Genomic DNA, 9900 nt, shown 5'->3' with positions numbered 1-9900 from the left:
CTCTTAATCAGTGTGCCACTAGGCCGGCGCTTTTTATTCTTCCATTAAGTAAAGAAGCTGTCCCTCCTAACTATCCTGCGTTATATGCAGTGCACTATTGTTTATCCTTTTTTTCTCTTGTATATTTAACCTCTTCTGAAGAAGAAACCTGCCACCATCTTTAACACATGTTAAAGACTCACCCATTAAAATAAACAAATAACGCTCACACTTCCCTCCAGCTACCCTATCTCTTTCCAAAGCTGCACTTCTCTAACTCACTATCTCTGCTGCCTCACCTCCACCTGGTCACCATCTGGCTTCTCCTCCCACCTTCCACCAAAACAACTCATGCTAAAGTCACCTTCGTGTTCTTAAGCCAAAGGGTATTTTTTTAGACTTCAACATACTTGACTTCTCAACATCTGTTCAATACTGCTTACCATCTCCTTCCTTTTTGAAACTCCGCCCTTGGCGTCTCCTACTCACCCTCCATTCTGCCCTACCTCTCTGGCATTATTTCCCCATGTCCTCTGCAAGCTCGTTCTCTTCCACCCAGCAGTAAACGTTATAGTTCCTCAATAATAAAGTCTTGGACACTTTCCTCTTCCTACTTGACACATTCCCCCCTAAGTAATGTCGCCCTTGCTTGTGTGGCCCCAATAACCACCAATATGCAGATAACTCACTCCCAGCACAAACTTATCCTCTGAGCCTACATGTCCAGTTGCCTATTCAGAATGTCTCAGAGCCATCTCAAATTCAAAAGTGAACTCATGATTTCCTCCATCTAGTCCTCCAACACTCTCTCCTCCAAACAGAAAAAAACAAAACACACCACAACTTAGTCCTTTTTCAGTGTCTCCTCTATCTCGGTACTATTTTCATTTACCTTGTTACTCAAATCAGCCACCAAGGAGTCGCCCTTGACATCTCCCTTCTCTTAGCCCCAACATCTAAGAGATCCACCTACTTCCCCCCAATCTCACTGCCACGACTCTAGGCCAATACTCTCCCTCTCACTAACATTTTAGCAATAGCTTGCTCCTAAGAGGTGACCTCTCTGCATGATTCTGCTCTCCATTCAAGCTATTTACCACTCCGAAGAATGACCTTTTCTAAACAGAACTAGGGCCCTGTAAACTTTCTGCTTAAAAAGAGAACATCCTTAACATTACCTCAAAGGCCCTGTATAGTTTGGCCCTTTCTCACGGCTCCAGCCTCATCCTATATGCTTCTCTTCCCCATTCTCAGCTCTCTAGCTACAGTGGCTCTCTTTCAGTTCCTTGAAAAGAGCTATGCTCACCCCTGCCCAGGAGTTGTGCAAGTTGTTTCCTCTAAACCTTTCACCTGATTCCTTCTACCCTTCTCTCAGCTCTTGGCTCGGTCACTACTTCATCAGGGGAGCCCTGGCTCGCCTCTCTCTAGTTCCAAGTGCTCTTTAACATACTCTGAAATCACCACACACACCTTTATAGTACTTCAGATAAATAAGTTCACATTTTTCCATGTGATCATCTGGCCCCTGGATCTCAGGCTCCAAAAAAATTTTTTTTTTCTTGCTATGGCACTACCAGTTATCAGTATAGTGCATGGCATACAGTAAGCATTCAATAAATTTCAAATGAATTAGTAAATACATGTGAGCTATCAAAAAACTGCAATAATCAAAAACATTCTGAAACTGTCCCCCCTCCAAAAAGCTAGACTAAGAAATAATATTTAAAAAGTTCAGAGGGCCGGCCGAGTGGCGTGATGGTTAAGAGCTCACTTGGGATGCCAGAGGGCCCCGGTTCGGATCCCACATATGAGGGCCAGTGATGCTGCCCTCAACAGCTGAGATGCTGAACAACAGCTCGACCTGGAGCTGGGCTGCTGTGAATCGCCGGCGACGGCATAGGCTGCAGTCCCTGTGGCAGTGGGTTGCCATGGGCTACCGTGTGTAGCCAGCAGCCAGCGTGAGCGGCCAGCAGCNCTATATTGCCACAGTATGGGAGGTATCTGCCTTTTTAAAGAGCCCCTTTAATACAGAAAAATCTTTCAATGAAGTATTAAGGATATAGTGATATTCAGAAATAGTGGGATCTTTTACTCTGGCATAGAAACAGGTTAGGAAAAAAGATAAAAGCTATGCCACAAAGAAATGAGAGGAAAGCTGGTCTTACTACTTTAGTTCTTTCTACCAGAGTGTTCCTAACTACAAATGTGATAGTGGGCTTCATTAATCAAATCACATTAAGAATCCTTAAAGGGTAACTATCTAACTCCTGTCTGTAAAAGTTTTGTTCCCTAAGCACCCAGCTCCATTTCCAAATCCATCCATGAAAAATCTATATTTCACAAAGAAGAGAATAAAGAATAATCTCAGTTCACTTCTTTGGAAAGGCGGGCAAACTCTGACCTTAGCCCTCAAAAATTGAGGCCAGAGCAGTCAATTTGTCAAATTCAACATGACAAAATGAACCATCTAGTTATTCATAACCATGAACCCAGACTTTGGAGGGGTTTTAGAAATCATGTGGTACAAACCTCTTATTATAGATGAGGAATATAAGACTTAAAGGAATAGAGTGACTTGTCCAAGGCCGCATAATTAATTAACAGCAGAACCTACTTCATTACTATCTCTACCACCCCACTGACTTCCTTTTTACTTTGTTAAAGCAGGGATGTAGTTACCACATAGCTATGCACATTTTTCCTAGATAAACCTTAAGTATAAAATAATTCTTGTGAAATATATACAAAGATTCCTTTCCTATCTCCTAGACTTTCTTGAACATTTATTTATTTTATGAAGTTTTAGTAAAATATTCTTCCATGTTCATGTACTCACTTTACAAAGTTAATTTTAAGATTAGTAAAATACAGGTTATAAAATACAGATCATGAAAAGAATATTAAATTACTCAAGTCTTGGTTTACTCTAGCTCACAAACAAGGTTTTCAGTATTTTTAAATCCTCTATGACAAGCTCTAGTGAAAAAACAAACCCTAAAAATTCTTGAGACAATGCTACTCTAACCTTTACCAAAGTGGTTCAGCTGCACAAATGAAATAAGTTTGTCATACGTACTTAAAGCTCTAGAATGATCCGGATTCCTTATTCCCTTTGCTCGTAACCTCTGAAGAAGAACTGTTGAGGACAACTGTTTTACAAGATATACTGCCATGGAATAGTTCTGGAAAAAAAAAAGATGTAGAAAACAAACAACATATGTAAGTAAATAGTACATCTATTTGAATCCCATAGCAATAGGGAAAGAAAACTAACACTTGTTAAAACACCTACTGTGTGCCAAGCACTATCTAGGTGTTTTCATGAACAGTAATTCATTTACTCCTAACCAAAAAGCTGCTGAGGTGGTCATAAAGCTACTTTCATGGATGAGGAAAGTGAAGGGTAGAGAAGTAAAACAACTTGCCCTAATTTTCCAATTTTCAAGCAATAAAGCCAGGTCTGTCATGCTTCTATATTACCTGACTACCTATGCTTGAAGTGAATCAATTTAAAGCACTTATATAAAAGAATACTGTTACAACTAAATATAAACCAAGGCCAATAAGATGTTAAAGTCATCATAAACCATAGTTAGTAGGTAACAGATATATGTAAAATAGTAGCTATTACAAAATTATAAATTAAATTGGCTTCCTAACCTACATTATTTAATCTCTCTCTATGCCATGAACTAGTTCTTGAAAAGACCATACTTGGGCCATTATCACAACAAGCAAAGGGAATATTAAAGATTTTCAAAAATAAGCAGAAGCTGCTAGTTTGGCAAATGAATAGATGAATATCCGTTACCAGCAAAGGGACTACCTAGAGATGGTAGAAGGAAAAGGGGAACAAAGAAAATATAATCAATAAGCCATGCCAGAGTGAAGGGTACATGACTTGATAAGAGGAAGAAATGAGGGCTGAGACTTATGAAGGGTAAGAGAGATCTAAATGAGAAGGCCCACTTTCCATTTGGTGTTGGGATCAAGAGGCAGATCAAGAGGTTTGCAAAGAAGCATCTTCTAGCTTATGGCAACACACTTTTGAAAGCACACAACATATACTATTTACTTCATTTAATCCTCACAGAAGGCCTGTAAGAGATAGGTAAAATATGTATTTTTCTAAGTGACGGGTTGATGAAAAGGAGGCACAAAATGATACATATGTGTCTGCTCATGATTACAAGTCGGCTTGGTAATAGAGCTAGCACTAGGAACCACGGGAAAAAGCGATGTCAGGACAATGGACTTCATGGCCAAAGCCAGTGTAGTTCCTCGCAGTTCTTGCTTTCATACCCTGTTTGCTTTGACCCTCCTAACCTAGTTCAACTTACATTTCAACTTTCAGTTACTCTGTTTTAAAAATGCACCCCCCTCTTTTGGCAACAAGAGAAAATGTCCTATAATACCCTCTGGAAGGACAATTTTTCATTTAGAGTTCAGAAACCTATCTGTGTTCTCATGTTATACATTTTCTGAGGAGAAAAAAATGAAGTGTCAAAACTAATTTACTTTCATTAATAAGTTATTAATGAAGAACAAGTAACCTTAAAACTTGCCTGAATTTAATAGCATACAGCATACCAATCTAATATAAAACTGAAAGCCTTCTTTCAGGGAAAAAAAACACCACCTTATTTACCTTTATTATTTATTTGATTAATGTTTCAAGTATGATAGAAACTGGAGAAATGCTAATTAACACTGTGAAATTATATACTGACAGCTTGAATCTTCAGAACTAGGAATCACCCTAAGGCTTTTATATAAAATTTTAAAGAAAGACCAAGTAGAAAACCACAACTACAAGTTCGGTGAAAAGGTATGCTCACTCCAGTTGAAACATGTAACAACAACAATAACAACAATAAAAAAAGGCAGCAGCAGCAAAAAAGAACACCAGGTATTAATGAATGCCACTGTACTAATAATATGGAATTAAATCTTACATCACATGAAAGAGATTCAATAGCAAAATAAACCCCAAAATTTAACAGAGGTATGGTATCTCTTTTAGGTAATAGATGATACTAGTATCTTGTTCCCACTAGCCCTTCAAAGAACTACCTAACTCCAACTATTGATATATACTGCATTACACTGATGCTTTTGTCAAATGCTTTTCTGAAAGTCTTCAAAACGGTGTATCAAGTTCATAGGACATTTTCTCCGTGATTAAGACACAGTCTACTCATTAAGTGTACTATACACCAGTATCTAAATAACTTCTCTACAATGCGTGTGTAATAAATGCTAAATGCAGTGACTACCTGAGGTAGGATAAGAAGTTACAACATCATTCACCTCACTTATTTCCTTCAAGCATTGTACTAGCTCTTCTTTTTCACATATTATTTTTTCTTTCTTTAACTGATATATAATTGACATATAACAATGTATAAGTTTAAGGTATACGATGTGTTGATTTCATACATTTATATATTGCAATATGATTATCGTAATAGATTTAGTTAATACTAGTTCTTCCATTTATTTCCTTTGAAGACATATTTCTAACATTTCTCAATGGCAACTAACAATACAAATCAATTCCCCAAACAACAAGAGATCCTACACGAATTACTCAGAGTATCTTCACAAGTTCAATTGAAACTAGTGATTGGAAAACAACCTAATAAATGATCTTTTGGGCTTTGAAAAAGAATAATTTTTTTTCAATGTTTTACTTCAAAAAGAAGGTTTCCAACTTGCTGATAGGGGTCTACACAAATATCTGACCTTACCTGGTAGATCTTCAAATCACTGAAGATACTGACTTTTTTCTGACATATGGAAAACTTCCATGGGAAGAGTATCTCTCCCCTCCTTTAGAGAGAGCTACAATATATGTCAGCAATCACATTTCCCTCCTTCTCCAGTTTCAGATTTGTTCATAGTTCACTGTAAATAGCCTGGTGTTTATCATACTTCTCTGGTAGGCTACACTTTTCAGAAACAAAACCCAAACAGTTTCAACACCCTCTTCAAAAAGGGGAACCCCAACGTATACTAGAAGTGAAACATTAAAAAGGATTCAGAAAATCTAACGATGACATTAATTAGGCAAAGGAAACAAATATAACCTTGATAGATGTCAAAATGGATTTTGATAAAATTCAAAATTCATTTCTCACAAAGCTATCCAATAAAAGAGGAATATAGGAATTCATCATTGATATAATTGGGTTCTATCAAAAATTAAGAATCATTATAATACTTAATGATATAACACTAGTAGAATTCTCATTAACATAATGAGCAAGTCAAGTATGTCCACTATTACGTTATGTAACAGTTTTACAGGTTCTAGCCAGCACAATAGAACAAGAAAAAGAAATTATGGCGTAAGCATTAGGATTATCATTATTTGTATAATGATACATCTCAACTCAAAACTGCCTACCTGGAAATACAATGAAACCAACTAAAAAGCTATTGGAACCAATATATAAATTTAGGTATTAAGTAAATACTCGATATTTAAATAATCAACAATAAATTCTTTAGAAAATGTAACAGAAAAAACATCTATCTAGAATAACAATAATAATAAACAATACAGGAATTAATAAAAAAACAGAAGATTTATAAGAAGAAACCTATTAAATTACTGAGCATACAGAGAACTTGAACAAATGAAGAAATACATAGTTCCTGAAAAGAGGACATTAAATATTGTAAATAAATTAATCCTCCTTAATTTAATATACAAATTTAAAGCAATCTCATTCAAATTCCCAGGAAGATTTGGGAGGGTGTTGCAGGGAAACACGCCTCCCTCTCAGTAATTACTTTTCCAACATGTCCATTTTCCTCGAAGCCCTATTTCTCCCCTCACTCGCAGCAGACTCACCTCACTTCCTATCTCACAGACAAGCCAGCAGAGCAGAGCTTACTCATCTCGCCAGTATCAAACATAGACACTTATCCAGTTCTTTTATTCTTTTTTTTTTTAAGATTTGTATTGGGAGAAGGGAACAGACAAGTTGCTGTCGTTTTGTTCTTCAGTCTAGTTGTGGAGGACGCNGCCCCAAAGTTCAGTTTTAAAGACTTGAATTTGAGGAACTAGTAGAATGCTTTGGTGAATGCAATTAGCTATACATATCTTTATTTGAAATTCAGGGGAAGGTCTGTCTGTGGTGAAGATATGTATTTGGGAGTTGGTGCTAGTTTAAACCACAAGAGTGGATGTGATTATCTCTAAGGAATGTATGTACAAAAGTGGACCAAGGGTGAAACCTCAGGGAAAACAAACATTTAGGATGCTTCCCTTAAGAGACTCCAATAAAGGCAAGTAATTGAGAAGTAGTTGTCAAAGAAGAGAATTTCGAAGAGAATGTGGTTAGTGTGAAACCCAGCAAAAATATCCAAGATGAAAACTGAAAAGATAAACTTTAAATTTGGCAATCAGATTGTTGCTCTGTAACACCTGTGAGAGCAGTTTCGGTGGAACAATGGAAGTTAAAATATCACAATGAGTTGCAGTGAGGAGTAGAAAGAGCAAGTGTAGATTACTGTTTAAAGAAATTATGATGAGAACCATAGGAAGAACACAGAGCTCTATCAAGAGAGTAACTTGTTTTTATAATTTTTAAAGGATGAAAAGGACTTGACAGGGAAGGTTGACAGGAAGAGCCTGCAGAGGAAGGAAGTGAAAATACAGGGCAGAGAGCAGATAAATGAGGGAGCCAGGTCTCATAATTCTGTTTCTGAGCATGTCCTCCTGGATAGCTCAAGGATATCTCAAATACCCAGTCTCAGAATGTACTCTGATCTTTCTCCTGCAACCTGACCATCTCAACACTGTTTTCAGTAAATGGCACTACCATGTAACCTGGTGCTTATGAAGCCTAGGACTCCTTGACCTCTCCGTTTTCTTTACTCCCCATATGTAATCCATCACCATTTCTACCCTTCAACACTTCTCAACTGTCAACTTCTTTTGCCATCATCGTTACCTTAGTTCAAGATACCATTATCTCTTCTGTACGATGGGTTCCAAATGGCCTCACTGTATCAGCAGAGATCTCTTTATTGCCCAAATACGATCATGTTACTTTGCTTAAAAATCCTTTCAGGGTTTTCTATCATCTACCTTTCAATCACCTATATGAATTCACCCTATGGCGATCTCTCTGTCCACTTCTCCTTGGTTCTTTCCACTCCAGCTCCACTGGCCCTGTCTCTTGGCATAGCCCTCTCCCATCTTGGGGTTTGACTCCTTCTCTTGTCTGAAATAGCACAGCACCAGAGAGGACTATGTTCTCCTACTGTTACCTCCTGAGTTCTCTGTCTTTCCTCTTTATTTTTTTTTAGAAGATTTTATTGGGGTAGGGAAACAGCGTTGGGGAATCGGGGAAGGGGAACAGACAAGTTGCTGTCCTTTTGTTCTTCAGTCTAGTTATGGAGGACGTTGTTTCACTGGCCCATGTTGGTATTATCATTGCGCTCTTCCTGGGTGAGACAGATAGGCTGCCGGCTTCTGGACGGCCGCTCATGGCGGCTCTTGGCAGCTCACGCTGGCTGCCTGCCACTCACGGTAGCTTATGGCAACCCACTGCAGCCTCACTGCAGCCTACGCCATCGCCGGTGACTCACGGCAGCCCAGCTCCAGGTCGAGCTGTTGTTCACCATCTTAGCTGTAGAGGGTGCAGNGAATATTACTTGACTATAAAAAAAGAATGTAATCTTACCATTTGCGACAACATGGATGGACCTAGAGGATGTTATGCTAAATGAAATAAGTCAGACAGAGAAAGGCAAATACCATATGATTTCACTTACATGTGAAATCTAAAGAACATATAAAACAGAAACAGACTTATAGATACAGAGAACAAACTGATGGTTGCCAGATGAAAGGGGGGCTGGGGGGCTGGGTGAAAAAGGTAAAAGGATCAAGAAGTACAAATTGGCAGTTACAGAACAGTCACCGGGATATAAAGTACAGCATAGGGAATATAGTAAATGATATGGTAATAACTATGTATAGTGCCAGGTGAGTCTAGACTTATGGGGGGATCACTTCGTAACTTATATAAATGTCTAACCACTATGCTGTACACCTGAAACTAACAAAAAATAATACTGAATGTCAACTGTAATTGAAAAATAAAAAAATAAAACTAAATATCCCTCTTGTTCACTAATGTTTCCTCAGTGCTTGGGACAAAGAAGCACTGAATGGCTGTTGAATGAGCAAAAGAATATGAAAACTAAGAAATACCAGATTAAACTATTTAAACTGTACTTTTCCAGGGTAGTTTTCTAGAACAAAACGATCCCTAGAAGTTAATACCAAAGAACTCCTAGCCTGTGGGCTGCTTAAACCGGTGCAGAAAAAATAGCTGAACTTGGCCTTCTCTTACTTAAGCTGGGTTTGATCCTACTTGCAAGTAACACTTCTACAATTACCACCAAACTGCAGTACGTCATGCTGAAAAATCTGTGCAAATGTATCACTATGAGAAAAAAAAAATGGAAAAGAGCACTGCTACTCTTTCATCTCAATATAAGAATATCTTTTAAAGGCTAGATTTGCGCTTCTGCTTTCTGTGATATAGGAAGGATTTTTCTTAAAGAATCTATCCCCAAGAAATAGTTACTAACCAGAAAGTTATCTTAATTATGAAGTATCAACCTGGCAAATGGCCAATAACCAAGGACCAGAATGTAGAAAAGCAGACCGTTTCCTCTGTCAGGCAATGCAAGTAACTCCTCTGCTTCTTAGGGAGCATCTCTCCATAAAGATTACACTTAGTCCAGTAGGCTTAGCCTAATTTAGATTTCTGGCTCCATTCTAAAACAGTGCTAAAGTAACTTCCAAGTAGAAAAAATCATGTTATTCTCTAGGCAAAATTTCAGATTCATTTTAGAATATATGAATACAGTAACTTTTGGACACATACACACACA

The 9900-nt window shown here is 37.8% G+C and overlaps 1 protein-coding gene across 1 annotated transcript in view; it reads right to left on the bottom strand.

Moving 5' to 3' along the window:
• The window catches only part of PIAS1 (protein inhibitor of activated STAT 1), a 136144-nt gene that overhangs the window by 40031 nt on the left and 86213 nt on the right, over positions 1 to 9900 (bottom strand). The gene's annotated exons all lie outside the window — the stretch shown is intronic.

Source organism: Hipposideros armiger, unplaced genomic scaffold (assembly GCF_001890085.2).
Source record: "Hipposideros armiger isolate ML-2016 unplaced genomic scaffold, ASM189008v1 scaffold_110, whole genome shotgun sequence".
In the NCBI taxonomy this organism is placed as follows: Eukaryota; Metazoa; Chordata; class Mammalia; order Chiroptera; family Hipposideridae; genus Hipposideros; species Hipposideros armiger.
This window is presented reverse-complemented; position numbering and strand designations above follow the sequence as displayed.